The sequence below is a fragment of the Lagopus muta genome, chromosome 1, assembly GCF_023343835.1.
Source record: "Lagopus muta isolate bLagMut1 chromosome 1, bLagMut1 primary, whole genome shotgun sequence".
NCBI lineage: Eukaryota > Metazoa > Chordata > Aves > Galliformes > Phasianidae > Lagopus > Lagopus muta.
In genome coordinates this window covers 168,108,306-168,126,383 of record NC_064433.1, presented here as the reverse complement: position 1 = coordinate 168,126,383, position 18,078 = coordinate 168,108,306, and the positions used below count along the sequence as shown (strand labels likewise).

The 18,078-nt window shown below is 42.1% G+C and overlaps 1 long non-coding RNA gene across 1 annotated transcript; it reads left to right on the top strand.

Moving 5' to 3' along the window:
• The first annotated feature begins 1,731 nt into the window (after nucleotides 1-1,731).
• Nucleotides 1,732-5,345, top strand: LOC125690455 (uncharacterized). The gene is made up of 3 exons (XR_007375684.1): nucleotides 1,732-1,848; nucleotides 3,472-3,582; nucleotides 4,864-5,345. It is a non-coding gene; the product is annotated as an uncharacterized LOC125690455 (long non-coding RNA).
• Nucleotides 5,346-18,078: the final 12,733 nt, after the last annotated feature.

Below are 18,078 nucleotides of genomic sequence, written 5' to 3'. Positions count from 1 at the left end.
ACATTGTTTTGGGCAGTGGAAATCACAATATAAGTTAGTAATTGCTACTCTTAGTCCTATGGTTTAACATATGTTTTAACATATCCAAATAGCTGTGGTCATGCAGCTAGTGCCTTTATACAGTGATAGATACTCCATAAATAACATAGACTGAAAGTAACTCAGCATTTATAAGGTCAAATGAATACTTTTGGGTTTGGGTTTATAATTTCATGTTTGGAATGGGAAACAAAAATTGTCTTCCCAGCTTTTAATAATATAACTATGAAACTGCCTGATGTTTCCAAATCAAAAAGACAGCCTCTTTCTTGGCTTTTTTTTACTCTCCACCAACACATGCACAAAAAAGTGTCACAGTTTGAACCATTCTTACTCTCAATGAAATTGAGCCAGATGTTTACTTCAGTTCTTCTGGTGTAAATCTGGGATCATTATGCCTTGAGTAAAATTCGCAGAGATTTACAAACTCGTGGAAGCATAAATCACTATTAAATGTGGTATCACTATTAAATGTGTGTATTAAATTGTCTCTTGTATGGCATATTTTATACCAAATAGTGCTCCTGATTAAATAGGTAACAGTAGAAAGGCAAGTCAAGCTAGAAAGACAATAAAAGTTTCATCAATAAGTTAAAAAAAAAAAGAAGTATTTTATGTAGAATAATTTTTATGTACTTAAACAATTAGGCCATAATACAAATCTGTGATTGCTTTTAAATCAGGTAGAATATGTTGCCAGAGAATTCTTCCACACTGAAGGAACAATGGAAATTCTTGAGGAACAGAACAGGAGCGTAAAGGGAGAGAGAAGCATGCAGAATTCCTTCCGCTGCAGAAGTTCAGCAGCCCAAAGAGAAACAGAAGAATGGATACAAATTCAGAAAATGAAGCCTTTCATAAAGATAATGCGTCGCATACAAGGATCTACAGAAATGAGGGAAATTGTAAGCAATTTTCTCTGCCAGTTTGGCTTTCTTTTCATCTCTCAGAAATATTACTGCCTTGAAGTCTAAAGAGGAATAGAAATGGATGAGTTGGATTGTGCTTTATCCTGCCTTTTATATGGGGCAATTGCCTGTGAGCTAAATCAGGCCAAGTGGCTATATTTTATGCAGGTGTAAATGACTGAAGCGTACTTCCAAAGTGTGATTCGGCTGTCGTATTTTAGTTGTCTGTTTTCAGATGAGGTGAATTGTACTGCAGAAATGCCAGTTTATTCTTATTGACTATAAAGGGAGCCTTGGGTGACCAGCTCAGATAATAGGAAAACATAACCAAAAATGGGAGAGAGTATCCACAAAAGAGTGTATGAGCATGTAATAAAAGAATGCATCATCACTCTTTCGGAGACTGGAGCTAAATGAATATTGCATGCACCACTGCCATCTCATGCTTAGTAAGTACTCATCTTTAAGCCTTCCTGTTATCTTAGTGTACTGTGCTATAACAGTCTACCAAGAGAATTCACATCATGGACACGAACGCACCCACATACGTTCTTCTCTCCACTATTCCCTTGACAGCACAAGATGAAGTTTCTCAGGAGATGAAGAACTGTTCAACATTGTTATGTAATTGAGGATAGAAATCCTACTGGGATACTGTGCAAAGTGTGTGGAATTAAGGCAAGGTGAGGGAACATCCTCTTTACCTTGTCTACAAGGATCAGAAAGAGATATAGGTCTCAGCAGCACAGACACTTTCCCACGAGGAATATAGTCTGCTGAATATAAATATTGTAGGCAGTGAGTCACCAAAGATGAAGTCACTGATTTATGCAAGGACTGCAGAGTTTGGATTTGATGGGAGAGGATTTCTTGTCCAAATGCAGTCAGACTGTGATATGCAGTGAGTCTATTTTCTTCATATTCTATATTCTTCATATTGCAGTGTTTTTAAATTTTGCTTAGCTTACATTTTTATAGTTTAAATTGTTGGGTTAGCTTCTCAGGAAAAATACACATTCTGAATTTCCTTACGTATCTTTCTATCATTCTACATGCATTTTATCCTGAAAGGAAGTTCTGTAGTTATATAATTGCTGTGGTTGCTTATACAACCAGCGAAAGAGATAATATTTATTCTCAGTTAAATTTTCTAAGTGCCTGAAGCGAAGGAAATGACACCCTTGGTGGTGTCAGATGGGACACTGATATCGTGAAGGGTGAGGAGGAGGAGGAAGAAGCAGCTCTTTCTTTATAGGAATAACTTAACAGAATAACAGTTCAGATATCAGGTCTGAGCTGCTGCTGGTTGTCTGTTGCCTCCACAAATGCACCACAAGTGCACACTCTGTTTGTGTGTACACTGGAGAAAGACAAGACCTTAGTTTTGAGGATCATGGCTTCATACACAGTGTGAATTGATACATGCTCCCAGATGTGCTGCATTTCATTGCTTCTTTGTGACCACTTCTGGTTTCCTTCTGAACTCTTCCACTGTCAATTAAAGAATAATACACTCTTGGTCAGCCACAGAATTTCAGTAGGCTGAGGCAGTAAGTTACTGCCATTTCCACTGAGCCACACTACAGCTACAACTATTGCCTTCAGAGCATTTGTAATGAAGATAGTGCCATCTCAGAAATCACTCAGGTAGCTCCAGCACTATACAAGGCAGTTTTGTATAGCAATAAGAACAGTGTTTATATTAGTATGGGCAGACTTTTTTTGGCAGCTTTTTCACAAAACTTACTTTCTGAACTCATAGAATTCTCCATAAAACTATACTGTGGGCAGAAATACGGCACTGGAGAGCAGTAACAACATTGTAACTAAGGTCTTCTTCTGTTTTATTTTGGGAAATTAAGATTCATATGAACATTGCTAATTTGCACGTGACTGTACCTGGCTTCAGGCATGCAAATTTCACTCTCTCTGGCATGTTTTTATGGCTCATCCTTGGCATATCACTTGTTGCTTTTACATTGATAAGGTTGCAGCCAACAAGAAAGGGACAATGTATTTGCATGAAATCATTAGGGCTGGAAAAAAACCAAACACATTTCACCTGCTTCTTAGAAATATTTCAAAATGTTGCATTGCTGTATGATTTCTTTCTTCACCAGAATAAATTAGCTGAGCACATTTTCAGTTCATTAATTTGATGAAAAGTGTAATAAAATACACTTCTGTAGGCAAAGTGAAATGAAAGTTCATGGAAGTAGTTCAGATTTCCTTGAAAATCTGAAAACATAAATATTTTTCACTTTCTCATAAGCATCACCCCATATAAATGTTTGACGAATTTCTACATATTGGTTTTGTTAAGACACTTTTGTGGAAAAAGAAATATATTTTGATCAATTGACCAATTAGTTGGGATTTGCTATAGAGAAAGAACATTTCTGGACTTATAAAGAGCAGAAAAGCACACAACACCTTCAGCAGCACTTTTGTTTCAGCATCGCTTATGCCTTTCAAAATCTTCTCCTTGATATTAAAGTTTGTTTTATCCTGTGTTCTGTTACAGAATCTTCTACTCTATTCACAGAATCACAGAATCACAGAAATCGGAAGAGACCTCAAGAGATCCCTGAGTCCAACCCCTACTAAAGCAGGTTCCCTACAATAGGTCACACAGGTGGGCATCCAGACGGGTCTTGAATATCTCTGGAGAAATAGACTCCACAGCTTCTCTGGGCAGCCTGATCCAGTGCTCTATCACTCTTGCCATAACAAAGTTTTCCTACTTGTTAGAATGGAACTTCCTATGTTCAGGTTTTAGGTCATCATTCCTTGCCCTATCACTACGCACCACCGAGAAGAACCTGGCCTCATCCATTTGTCTCCCACCTCCCTTTATGTATTTATAAATATTAATCAGATCCCCTCTAAGTCTTCTTTTCCCCGGGCTAAACAGACCCATGTTACTCACCCTTTCCTCATATGGGAGATGTTCCAGTCTCTTTGTCATCTTTACCATTCAGAAAAGCTTAGAGCTGAAGACAGAAGATTTTGCTGTTTATTTCCATTTCATGCTGTGCTTGATGGAGCAGTAAGGCAACATTTTAGTTTGAACATGGAGACAAACCTCTGTTGCAGAGCAATACATCTATGGGCTGGCTCCCCATCTGGCACAAATAATTGCCTCACTCTATAGTGAAATCGATTAAATTGATGCAGAGAAGATCTTTTTTATTATTATTACTATTATTACTAATTTTTTAGGAACCTCTGTTATCTCATGTTGGAGCACCACGTTCTTGGCTTGATGATTGTGTTGCCTGGGAAATGAAAACCAGCTTAGTCTCAAAAAATGACATCTACTTCAGGATTGGGATGTTGAGCTTTGTGACCTTCATCATTAAGTGGTGCTATAGCATTTCCCAAATGAAGGAACTGAGATTGAAGTGGAATTCTGGCATCTGTAGAGTTACAGTTCTGTCAGAAGTTGAAGCATGGGAATCAAGAATTCGGTCAACCAAAGACCCCTCTATAGTTAGTGGCGTAAGGAAAATCTACAGAATACTCTGTTTAGAGCTTCTAAATTCAGAGCATGTATCACAGGACCTCAGCATGTATCACTGCTTTTTCCCTTTGATTACGAGGGGAAGTTAACAATGGTTATGTCCCTACATTACGTGCCTTAATCTGATGGGAACACTGCTGATATAAACATCAGCTGCCTGAGAAATTTACTCTAAACATCATGCAGAGGGTCCTTATTTTCTTTTCCTCTCTCACCATGGACTCAATCTTTCCCTGTCTCCCTCTTTTACATATCTGCAGACACACATTGTGGCATTTTATATCAGATATATGGGACTTGTTTAGATAAATATTTTGCCACTACTGATCTAACAGTTATTGTCGCCATTTTCAGTATAAGGAAACTCATCATGACTTTTTGTTCCTAAAACAGGAGAATTCATCTAAACCATGAACAAACCAATCCATAGTGTAGCTCCGGGGCATCTTTTCACTTCTCTCTTTGTGGACTGAAATTATGGAGAGGATAAAACAAAAACAAAAGCAAACAAAGACAAACAAACAAAAACAATCTGAAGAAGAGCTTTTGTAAATATATGATTTATGGAAAAAATGCATGATACAGAATGTCAGCTCTTCTGGAGATCCTTTTCCTTTTGGCACTCTGCATTCAAAGGAGCACCCAAGATTCCCAGTATAATCTGTGGTATGCATGTATGTCTATTTGCATTGTCATAGCTGCTCTCAGTGGGATTTTTAGCACTGAATGAAGTGGCAGTAAAGGTGCATTGCCAATGCCCACATTCAAACATCCTTTCATTAATGCAACCTTACAATGATTTTAGCTCTGTCCATGTTCCTAAGAATTTATTGAAAATTACACCTTGTCTATCTTTCCATGAAGATGATGGTTGATTAAATGTCTGGAAAACCTTCCAAGTGTCTCTGTTTCTGTTCCACTGAATAAGTCCTGCAACTGTTCTATTACAGGGCATGGACAGGGGAAGTAGATAGGAAGAAGTAGAAGCCTTCACAACAAGGAAGGCATCTGTGGTGTGGGTATTTCTTTGCTTCCAATCTGGAACCTACTAAATCAGCGAAGTCCCATGCAGCGCTTGCTAAAAAGTGCTGTTAGTCACTCCAGTCTGAGGTGTCTGGCACAAGTATTTTGCTGCTTTGCATTTCTTTACTTTAGAACCTTGAATTTGCAGTTATTTCTGCAAACATACACGTTTAATTTTTCACTGAAAATAGATTTCAAAACGACTCTTTGATTACAGCTGAAGTGGCAGTATAAGAGTACTCCTAAATTCCTGAGTCCTGATCTCCATCCTCACGTGCCCAGTTCTGCAGGGCACATCTCCCCTCTCTCCCCATCCCACTACAGCACACTACTTTCCATTAGCAGAAGAATCACTGAGTGGGAAAGGATTGGAGGTATCTTGTTAGCAGAAGCCTAAATTTCCGCTCCACAAAAGTGCACCTCCACAGCATGACACAGAAATATTTGCTCACAGTTCACAAATACTTGCTCTGAGCCCATCCAAGTTTGATTGATTAGTCAATGTCCATAATACTTATTATTATTATTATTATTGAACAGTGAGTTTTATTCCATTTAACAAAACAGAATGGGTGGTGATAAAACAAAATGAAATAATTGGCTGAAAATTTGGGATGATCAGAGTTCCTTCAGCCATCAGTTTTTGCAACCTGACATTCTTGCTATCTCTTCAATGTATTGAAACAAGAATTCAGAGATCATTTCCATTTCTCTTTCATTTGTCCATGCAGAAAATAACTAAAAATTTGTATCTGAGAAATCTGTGAAAAGAGAACTTTTCTAATTCAGCATTTATGTCTCTCTTTATCATTTCGATGGTTGAACACCTGTACCATCAATGGAAATGGAGTCTTTATCTGAGTCCATATCACATCTATGTGAGCCTTTCCATTGATGTCAGTGGGTCAAAGAGAACAAGTACTTCTATTTTATTTTATTTTGTTTTATTTTATTTTACTAGAACTTCTTTCCATGAAGTCGGAGAAACAGGATATAAATATTGAGTCCCCGTCCCCATTGCTAACCATGAACCAAGATTAGCCAATTGGACTTGGTGTGGGACTTACCTCCTAAGAGGTCATGATCCCCATGACCAAGAAGCCCATTCAGGTAGGGTTGAGTGAATTTTTGCTTTGAAATAGATGTTATCTATCAGTAGATACTTCAAGCAAGACCTCAAGTTCCAGAAATTCCAACACTTTCACTTCGAGGTAACATCCACATGCTCTGCTGAATTCAGAGCTTTAATTTTAGAGCAGGCAGGACTTTGCAGTCTGGAATACATTAACACAGAGGAACAATCATTTAACGTAGTAGCCAAGTAGTCAGGTCACTGACAATTTGCAGAAGTAAATACTCAGAAATAGACTCTATCTTTATTGGTGTTTATATTCAGAGATAATTAGTAACTTGTGCACAGACACAAAGTAATGGATGTAATGATTTATTTTGAACTTGTTCTTCTCTTGCAAGAGCTGCTTACATAAGGGCATGCATTAGCTGGTGTGTTGAAAATATTTAATATTGTAACTCTTCGCTGACAAAGTATAAAAACCTTGCACTAATTGTACATGCGAAGAACTGACTTCAAAATGCTGGGCAAAGAAAATCTAGTGCAGAGATGTCCGAAGCAATGCTTGCTATGATACAAGCGAGTGTACTCTTCTCTTCTGCAAATTACAGTCACCAGAGTGAGGATGATAAGATACAGGGGGTCAGAAGAGGGAAAGTAGCCATACTGCTACACACCTTCATCCTCTTCTCCTTCAAACAGTGCACTCCCTATCAGCTAAGTCCTTGTTTCTGCAAGAAAGTGCATGAGTGCCTGTGGAGAAGTAAGTCTTTATTTCGCCCCTGGAATGGGGTGTGGGGAAGAGCCCATTCAAGGTTTGGCATGGCACAGTGGCTCAGGAAGTACTGCTAATACTGCAGGTGGCAACAGTGAGAAGCTAAGTGATGCATCGCATTTTCTTTTTGATTCATGCTTATGATTCAGAGCTGGGATCCATCCTGGACTAGTGCTGGTTTGGGCTGTTGGTGAGAAAAATGCCAAAGTGCAGCTTGTTTTACAACTTACATCTATTGACACTGCCAGCAGAACTCCACTGAAGGAGAGTCACACTCCTTCCAACAGCTTTTAGGTAGGGAAAAAGAAGTATCAAATAGAACAAACCAAATTGAATGTATTCTTTCCCATAACTTCTGGCTAGAGCAGTCATTTGGCAAAGAACATATTTATATTACCTGTAAGAGGCTATTTTGAAGGTTTCACTGAGGAGTGTTCATATGACCAGTCAGTTCAACACACAAATCAATGTGTTGGTGCTCCACTGGGACAACCCAGAACATCTAACACATCAAGGGAAGTCATAATGAAGGTGCAAATGCTGCCACCCACAGACATAGGTCACATGAACAGAATTATTCTCACATTACTTAGTATTTCCATCCACCACCTAAAATTCAGATTCCCCTACCACTCAGCTTGTAAAACTCCTCACAAAAGTTCTGCTCACACAAGCGCCCATTGCTGATGAGTGGAGGTGGACCTCTCAGCAGCAGTGTGCTTCCCTGCCTGGACAGCTTTCCATGGGCTCTCCAAATAACAGGCTGTGCTGTGTGAAGTAATGACTTGGAAAGAGTGGAATAGCCACTGCCTTCTCTGTTTGGACTTCTTTGCTGGCAGACTCCCCTTCTCTTTCTGTTCATTCTTTTACCTGGAGAGTGCTGAGCTACTGAGGAGCTAGAGATTCTTTGAGCAACTTGGTCCTGTCCTCTCTGCTGCAGCTCAAGAGCAATGAGAACTTGGTTGCCATGCTAAATGTGGGACAGATAGCTGGAACCAGGCTTTTACACTCAATAGACTGGTAGAACTGACAGGAGAGGAGAGCAACACACATAGACAATGCAGACAAGTTGCTTGGGCACACAGAGGTGATTTTTCTGTGGATGCCTATAGGTTTGTGGAGTAGTTGAGGCAACCCCATTGAACACTTAGGCTTAGGATTTACGCTTGCCTGTACTTGCAGAAGAAAAAGAAACCCATTTCTTAGTAGTTCCAATTTTGGTTTCCCATTCTGTACTCAGGTTCTCCAGCAGGGAGGCATTGGCTCTGATTTATGGTTCACACATTTTTATTGTCCATGCTCTTTCAGAATAATTCACAGCTAAAGCAATTTTTGGGGCATCCAAAAGAGCAATGCTTAAAAATAAAATTTCCGTGGCCTGCAGTGATTTAATACCTGGCACAAGTCCTAATCATCCCCAAACTCAGCCATAAATAATTTGCAAGAACAGCTTTCTTACTGTGGCATTACTTCCTCCCCTAGCGAACAAATACAGACTTCTCCTTTGCATTCCATGTTCAGAAATAATTTCTGGTGGTGCTAATGGGACTTTGCCTCTGTAGTCCAATATCTGCTCAGCCGTGTAACAGTGCCACAGATGATTGAAGCTGGCCTGCTCTGCTCCCTGTGTAAAGCTGAGGTTCTCAGCAGATTCTTACAACCTCATCACTTTGGGCATCTCTTTGCAATACACGATCCAGAATAATTTTGATTTTATTGGCAGGAAAAACAATGTCCAGTTAGTGAGGTCAATATATGTATGTGTTTTTATGTAAAGAAGAAAAAAATGCTATTGTAGTGCAATTTGAGAGCTGAGCACCATAGAGTCTGTTTGATTTGCATTGTGCATTACTGACGTGTGATCCCATGAAAACAGACAGAAATACTCATTAAAGAGTCATGAAATGCCACATGCTGTGCTCCACATATAACACCTTCGTGTTTTCACACCAGTAATAAGTACTCTAATGTGCCATAACAAACAGCAAAACAAGTTTGCAAATTAAGTCTTGAAAGTCTAGTATGGATCTCTTTTTGAGAAGTCCTGTGAAGTTCTTTTCTGCTCAAAAAATTTGCTAGCAACCAATGATTTTTATGAGCACTGCAGAGCTAATGGTGCTGTAGGAGAGAACTCTGGATTCATTTCTGATTCATGCCTCGCAGCGGAATCGTTAAGTTCCAGTTGCAGGACTTTTTATTTCTGGTGATGATGCATGAGCCAGAAAAGAGCAGAGGCCGAATGGCAGTAAAGTTGGCAATCATGAAATATATTTCCTAGTAAAAGCTGAGCAAATCAGATCAGAAATCATAAACGTGAACCTTCACAATCTTATTTCAAACCACTCATTTTCCTGTTTTCTTGTTTGTCACAGTTTTGTTTTGTGCATGGAACCTGGGTATATAAATGAAATTTACCATTACGGAGGGTATCACTGAACCCTAGTCCTGCAGCCTGACATTCCTGAGTAGTGGTTCAGCTGTTATTCATGTTCTGTCCATTATGAATGGGGATTTGGGGCTTTCTATTTGAATTCATTTGAACAGCTAGATAACATCCAGAGACCTCACCTTCCATACAGCTGTGTAAGAATAGTTTCTTTTCTCAAAGCAAATGTGTTCTTGGTATCTCTTCCAGTTCAGGCAGATCCTTCCTGTACTCAGCACTGGTGAGGGTGCAACTCAAGCACTGGGTTCAGTTTTTGGGTCCCTCACTACAAGAAAGTCACTGAGGCTCTGGAGTGTGTCCGGAAAAGGGCAACAAAGCTGTAAAAGCCTGGAGCACAAGTCTTATGGGGAGAGGCTGAGGGAACTGGGATTGATCAGCTTGGAGGAGGCTCATGAGAGATCTTATCGCTCTCTATTACTCCCTGAAAGGAGGTTGTAGTGAGGTGGGGTTCAGCCTCTTCTTCCAGATCAATAGGACAAGAGGGTAATGGACCTTAAGTTGCACCAGGGAAGATTCAAGTTAGATATTAGGAAACATTCCTTTTCAGAAAGAGCAGTGAGGCAGTGGCACAGGCTGTCCAGGGAGGTGTCCAGGAGTCACCGTCCCTGGAGGTGCTCAAGAACCATGTAGACGTAACAGTGAGGAACATGGTTAGCAGGCATGGTGGAGATTGGCTGATGGTTGGACTACATGATCTTAGAAGTCTTTCTAACTTAATTATTCCATGACTCTTACCAGAAGTACAGACACAGACACAGAATCACAAGGTTGGAAACGACCTGCAAGATCATCTAGTCCAACCACCCTCCCATTCCTATTAGTACCACAAGCACTAAACCATCTCTCGTAGCTCCTCATCCAGGCGCCTCTTGAACACTGCCAGGGACGGTGACTCCACCACCTCCCTGGGCAGCCATTCCAGTGCCTGACCACCCTTTGAGAGAAAAAGTTTCTCCTAATGTCCAACCTAAACCTCCTCTGGTACAACTTCTGGCCGTTTCCTCAGGTCCTACTACTTGTCTGGGAGAAGAGGCCAGACCCTTTTGCACCACAGCCTCCCTTCAGGAAGTTGTAGAGTGAAATGAGGTCTCCCCTGAGCCTCCTCTTCTCCAGACAGAACAATCCCAGCTCCCTCAGCCGCTCCTCATAAGACTTGTGCTCCAGACCCCTCACCAGTAGTACTCCATGGTATACTGATTATGTGGAGGATGGGAGTTTACGCTGCCAGGTGTTTTTATGCAATGCTCTACAAAAGGACATAGTATGCTGAGAACATCTTATGCCCAGAACTCATTACAACACAGGCAAGAACCCTTACTGAGATTTTGCCTTGAGTATCAATGCTCTGTTCACCAAAATGGACCCAGAACTAATGGTGCTGCACAGACATTTAGGTTTTTCACTTCTTTTTGATAGTTCTTGGTCTCAGTGTTGCCTTACGGCCTCCCTGTCATAACTTCGATGTTTCCTCTTGCGTAGAGCACAGTGAAACCAAAGCCATGAAAAAAATCTAAGAAAAGAAACTGAAGAGAAAGAGAGAGGGAGAAAGACTGCATGATCTTTGAGGAAGAATCGGCATGCAGGTGAGGAAGGAGTCAAAGTGAGGGCACCGCACTGCAGCCAGTAAGCAGAACGGCAAGTGCAGGGGAGTTGCTGCTTCAGTATGTAGCAGGTAAAACAATGTTGTTCTGAATGCTATATTGAGGCAGTGAGCTCAATATATTTTTTGTGTTGAGTAATTCGTCTATACTTCATGTAAAGCCCCTTCAATATGTAAAGTCCTTCAATAAATTAAATTCATATATATTAAATTCATGCCAGCCAGAGAGATCTGGACAGGGCAGTCCCAAGCACAGATACAGGTTGGGTGGAGAATGGCTTGATAGTGGCCCTGAGAGAAGGATTTGGGGGTATCATTGATAAAAGACTCAACATGGACCAGCAACGTGCATTTGCAGCCCAGAAGGCCAAGTGTATTCTGGGTTGCATCAAGACAAGCATGACCAGCAGGTTAAGGGAGGTGATTCTGCCCCTCTACTCCGTTCTCATGAGACCCCATCTGCAGTGCTGCTCCAGTTCTGTGGCCCCCAACACAAGAAGGACATGGAGCTGTTGGAGCAGGTCCAGAGGAGGGCCACAAAGATGAATAGAGGGCTGGAGCACTTCCCCTACAAGGACAGGCTGAGAGAGCTGGGGCTTTTCAGCAGAAGGATCCAGGAGGACGTCATAGTGGCCTCCCAGAACCTGAAGGGGGGGCTGACGGAAAGCTGGGAAGGGGCATTTTAAAATGGCATGTAGCAACAGGATGAGGGGAAATGGCTTTAAAGTGGAAGAGGGTAGATTTAGACTAGATATTAGGAAGAAATTCTTTGCTGTAAGGGTGGTGAGACACTGGAACAGGTTTGCCCGTTGAGGCTGTGGATGCCCCCTCCCTGGAAGCATTCAAGGCCAGGCTGGATGGGGCTGTGAGCAACCTGGTCTAGAGGGAGGTGTCCCTGCCTATAGCAGGGGGTTGGAACTAGATGATCTTAAAGGTCCCTTCCAACCCAAACCATTCTATGATTCTATAAAATTACATTGCCCAAGGTATACCTTGGCTGTCAATGAGCACACTGAATGACATGACTGGATGTTACTGGAAAGCAGATGGAAAGTAAAATTTAAGCAGTAAACATACAATTAGATACACTCATGCTTGGGAAATCATACATGTGAAAAAGGGAAGCACTGTCTTGGCCCAGAAGAGGTATGTCTCCAGCAAAGAGCTTGAAACTGAAGGACACAACACAAAGTCTACATGAATAAGGTATCAATAGACTTAAGAGCAAAAGGTTTTTGTTTGGAAAAGACTGCATATCAAACTATGAAAACAGGAGGAGATGTATGTATTCCTCCATGATGCATGTAGCCTTTAGCCTTCAGCCTGCAGAAGCCCGGATTGCTGAGCCTGCATGTGCTGGGCATGCTGGGATCTAGGGATGGAGGAGGACGGCTAAGTTCATCTCTTACTTTTGTGTCCAAGTTACATGAGGAAATAACAATATGAAGGCAGATCAAAGGTCAATCTATCTCAGCACGTTGGTAGGGGCCAGGAGAAATTCCCTAGGGAAGATCCTTGAGAATGCGAAGCATAGCAACTGAGGCTCCACTTGGAACAGCCTGTTGGCTTCCAGCAATCAGCAACTTATAGCCTCCCTGCCGCCAGGGTTGGGTCCAGACCACCAAGCTTTACAGACATCACCTTACCTTCCCTGAATCTGTTTAATCCCCTTTTGGACCCATTACTTCACAGCTCTGTAATAGCTGCACTCACAGACACCACTTGGCAGTGATACATGTACGGGAGAAACCAAGCATGCCTAAGCTTGTTAAAGAAAATAAAAATCTAAGGAAGAGTGGACTTTCAGAGCCTTCCTTCCCTCCCAGCACTCTTTTCAGGCCTTGGTATCTCAGCTCTTCTGCCTAGCAGGGGCTGCTTTCTGCCTCCTCTAGCTTCTTAAGCAGGCAGAAGCCCAGCCAGGAGAGTGGCAGCTGGATGAAGCGTGATGATGACAACCAACTGTTCTTTGCAAGCTTTAAAGTGGCCCTGATGTTGTATTTCACACAAGGGCAGGCAGGCTGAGGATGGTCCAGATGAATCAGGTAATACATATGCTGTGAAAAGCATGCCCCAAGGGCCAGATGTGTTCCACAGCACTTATGCACTCCACTCCTGTAATTGCCCCAGGAACAAGGCAACTAGGTCCCTTTAAAATCTGCCCCTTTGGTACTGCTACTACACCACTAATGATTTACCTCTGTTTAGTGCTGGCAGAAGCAATGGCTTTGCTGACCTGGGTGTGCAGCAGGTTCCTGGGGCAAATCTCATGATTGCTGATGCCAGTGAAAAGCTATGCTTAGCCTGACGGATCCACACAGCAGCAATGAGATCTGTCAACAGAGATTGATACTAGTATTAAATCCAACTGTAGCTACAGGGCATCTCTGCTGGGTTGTGACAGTAGCAAAACCACGTTGAAAGCCAGATTTCAGCCAATGCACTATGAGGGACACTTTAAAACAAGTTAAAGGGTTTTATGACCTGATTTGGCCTTATTTGCTCTGAGCACTGCTGCCATTGAGTACAGCACTAATCTGGTTTGGTCAGAGTTCACATTTTTATGTTCTGATGACAAATTAGTATGAGGCTCATTTACTTTGCAAAGAACAAGCCATCAGCTCCCAAGCTGCTTGGGCAACCAGTCCTGCTGATGCCAAATTGCCTGCCTCTCCAAGAGCCACTTACCTGCAACAGTCTTGCTTCAAAATCACAAGTGACCTTCACTGAGTTTTTGAGAGTGTTCTTTATTCTACACTGCTGGAATCTCCAAGGGATGTCATGAAACTGCTGTTGGCTTCCTGGAGGAGTGGAAGCAGATGAGTCAATACAGATACAAAGTGGGCGAAGGAATATAAGAATGCATACACACAGTGCTTCTGTAGCACCACCTCTAGTCTGCCAAGTCACAGTCAGAACATAATTCTCAGGATTTTGCCTTCTTATTCCCTTGGTCTGATACATTTCTTCAAGCCACCTCACATGCCTGGCCATGTATTACACTATGCTCGTCTTCCTCCATTTCCCATAAGCAAATTCTAACATAGTTTCACACTGTAGCTCTAGATTTGTCATTGCTTCTTCTGCTGCGTGGTGCAGAGAACTCACAGTGTGGCAAGCAATAACAGGAATCAGAAGCAAAGCAGCAGCTCTATCAGACAGAGCTGGACTCAATGAACCAGCAGAGCCCAGAAGAACGAGGAGTCTCACAGGACAGCACAGGCATCTGAGACGGAGGCACGTTGTCTTGACCAGAGCTTTTTCCTGGGGTAGCTAATGAGAGAGGTCTGCTCACAATGAGCTCTGCTTGGAGACTTTCCTGGCAGTTTTTTTTAAGACCTCTTCTTGTTCTCACTATTATCTGTCAACAGCTGAAGCCAGTTGGCTTTATGGAGGGTGTACAAAAGGGAGCAATGAAGAGAGTGGATTTCCAGTCGCACAAGAACACAGTGCTTTAGCAATGGCAACAGATATTCTGGGCTTAATGTTTTGTCATAATACATGGAAAGTAGGAAACATTGATACTGAGCTCTTTAATGGAAAAAAAAAAAAAAGAAAAAGAAAAAGGTTTCATTCCAGAGTTTACGAATGCCAATATTATGTAATAAAAATGGTAAACAGAAGCATTCAGAGCTTTTGCTTTGAGCCCCAAAATGAAAAAAGAGGAGGTTTTATTACTTTTTTTTATTTAAATAAGTCTAGAGCCTTTCACTTTGGCTGCTAATATAAAGATGATGGGATATAACACTGTGACACAGCAGCAGCCTTTTCAATGAGGAAAGAGCCCTCAAAAGTTGGTTTGCTGGTACGATATTCACCAAGAGACTATTTAATAAATAGGAGGAGGGCAGGTATCTGCAAGCTGGATCAAGATCCATTAGCACTAATGGACTTCAAAGCTTTGATCCACCCATTTCAAGAGGGTAGATACATGCTCTGAATGTCCATGTTCCACTTCATCAAAATCACTTCAGTGTGGTCAAGAGGAAGCAAGTGTGAGAATGACTTGAGACAGGCAGTGGGTACGCATCTTCATATGCTAGACATTGAGAATGGCTAAAACACACATATGAATTGGAACAGCTTCAGCCAGAGTTCTGAGGAAAATGCCTTAACACTGGGGATATTCAGCTGGAGAGCCTCTGTTCATAACCCTGAGTCAGGGAGCAGGGGTATTTGAACTTAAGCCAAAAGTATTTTAACCTATTGCCTGTGCACTAGGGAGGTAGGGTAGGCTCCAAAACCAGTCCCTCTTAGCAAAAGAGGCCCAATTTTCCCTGGGAAACCAACCCCTCCAAATAGAAATGGTTTGCATCAGAAATGTCAGCATAGAGCACAAATAATGCTGGGGACTATCCACTGACACATTAGAGGTGTACCCAATCCCTCATCTCCATACACATCCATTTTGTCAGCATTGCCACAGGTACAAAAAGAAGGACAAGAATGTGGGAAGTTCCCAAGCCTTTGAGTACACAGTATGACGGCGCATTCATTACCTAGACTCACTGGCTGCTATCTGTGTCATTTACTTGTGTGGCTTGTTCTGCCAAGACCACATAAGGCATGAGGAGAAAAGCAAACACTTTTCCAACTTTTTATATGAATTAGAGTCACGGCACAGGCTCTCTCATGCTTCACTTCTATGGAAAATACTTTTTTTATTTCGTACCCGGGAGTTTTCCTCCTACACATCTTGCAGACAAATAAACAGCCATACAATCTAGCCAAGGAGGTTAGCAGGCCTGATACTGTGCTGAGCCAGTCTTTTACATATGTTATATATTCACCTTTTGTCTGGCATCTGCATTGCACTTGGGAAAACACTCGCACGCAAAGGGATGGGCTCTGGGGAACAGAGAAACATTATCTAGCACGGGAATACTCAATTAATTTTCAGCAAGCAGCTTTTATAATACATAACATACACTTAACATAATACACTTTGGTCTCGTGCCAGAGATTTTAAATGATTAGGCTGTATCAATTTACTCTTGAAACACTGATTAAAATCTCAAAACTTTCATAGCAAATGATGCATGAACCAGAATCTGAAATGTGATGATTGAAATATTGCAATGTCACAGATTCATCATACAGCCTTTCCAAATCTACTCTCGGTTTCAGCTGGCCCCTTAAATGTTCTGCTCACGCGTCCCAGTGATCAACTCTTTTCTCTCGCTTCATCTCCCCCTCCCCAGTCCTTCGCTTCTTGGAAAGATAATAGCCAGGCCTTAATTGAAGCAAACAGGTCATTAAAATAGTAATTTTGTAGACATTTGCACTGACAGACATTCATTCACTGCCAAAGACAAGCGAAGAATCAAGGACTGGATATTGCATGCACATTAATTCTATCATGGGCCCAATCAAAGTTAAACATCCTCCTCCCTTCTTACTGTGAGAAATTTTCACTGGGCACAGAATTAAAACAAAGAAAATGAAAAAATAACGATTCAGCTCTTGCCCTGTGAATGACGCCTTGAAGCAGGCCTTGTCAAACAACGTCACACCTTCTCCATTGAGAAAGAGGACTCCCGTCTCCCATTCCTTGGTTCACACTCACATCTATCAGCTGTTACGGATAAGACAGGTCAAGTCACTCCAATTACTTTTACGATCTCCCTGCAGGATTGCTCTCATCACAACCTCACTAAAATGCACTTTTTTTTTCTCACTGGAATCCAGGCACCCCAAGCCAAATTTCCTGCTGTGCAAAGTAGCGTCCAATGACATGGCCCAACTTAGAAACCACCACACTAGAGTTTTCTTGACATTTAGTAGTGAGCCACAGCAATAAATCTAGTACTGGGTCTCAAAAGTCTGTACAAATAAGTACACTTGGCTTTCTTTGAGTTGCTGCTTCCAGGACCCTTCCCCAGATGTCAACCTGCAGTGGCTCCAGGGAAGGTGACGTGTGACCCAGATAGGCAGTTGGTAAGGGCATCCTGACCTGCCCCAAGATGGGAGGGCATTCACTGCCCTGAAGGCAGGTAGCTGAGCTTGGGCTCATCCTGCCTGACTCCAGGTCAAGTTCAGAATCTTATTACATCTTCCCATGATCAGTGGAATGAGGCACCACCAGGGCCCTTGTCAGCACTCAAATGAAGATACACTTCTGCTGTCTACAGTGACTCTGGAGAGAACTGAGCTAGCAAGGCATTCAATTACATGTGTAAAATGAGGCAGGGTGACCAGGGCAAGGCAGCAGCTCATGTAGCTGCCTCCACACGAACTGCCTGTGTGCTCCATTGCTATGTCCATTGGCAGGTTGGGGCCGATGTGCCTGACCACAGCAGATATCCCATCTGCACCAAAGGGTATTCAAGGACAGCTGGGATGGAGCCCTGGACAGTCTGATTTAGTGCCTGATTTAGAGGCTGCCAACTCTGCTCACAGCAGGGAGTTGAAACTAAGCAATCTTTGAGGTCTCTTCCCATCCAAGCCATTCTATGGTGCTACAATTCTATGAACTAGGGCCTGGGGAGATGAACTCTGTTCCAGGTCTGTCAGGGGCTACATGAGAGAGGGAAAAGCCAAAAGAACAGCACATCACCATCTCAAGGTGATGTCCCCAAGGCTCCCTCCTATCCACCTGTGATGCAGTGCTTTCATGCTGCGCATTCTGCATTTTTGAACTGTGTCCATGAGCTCTCTGTGGTCCACAGGGTCTCACACGTCACCGCCAAGGGAGA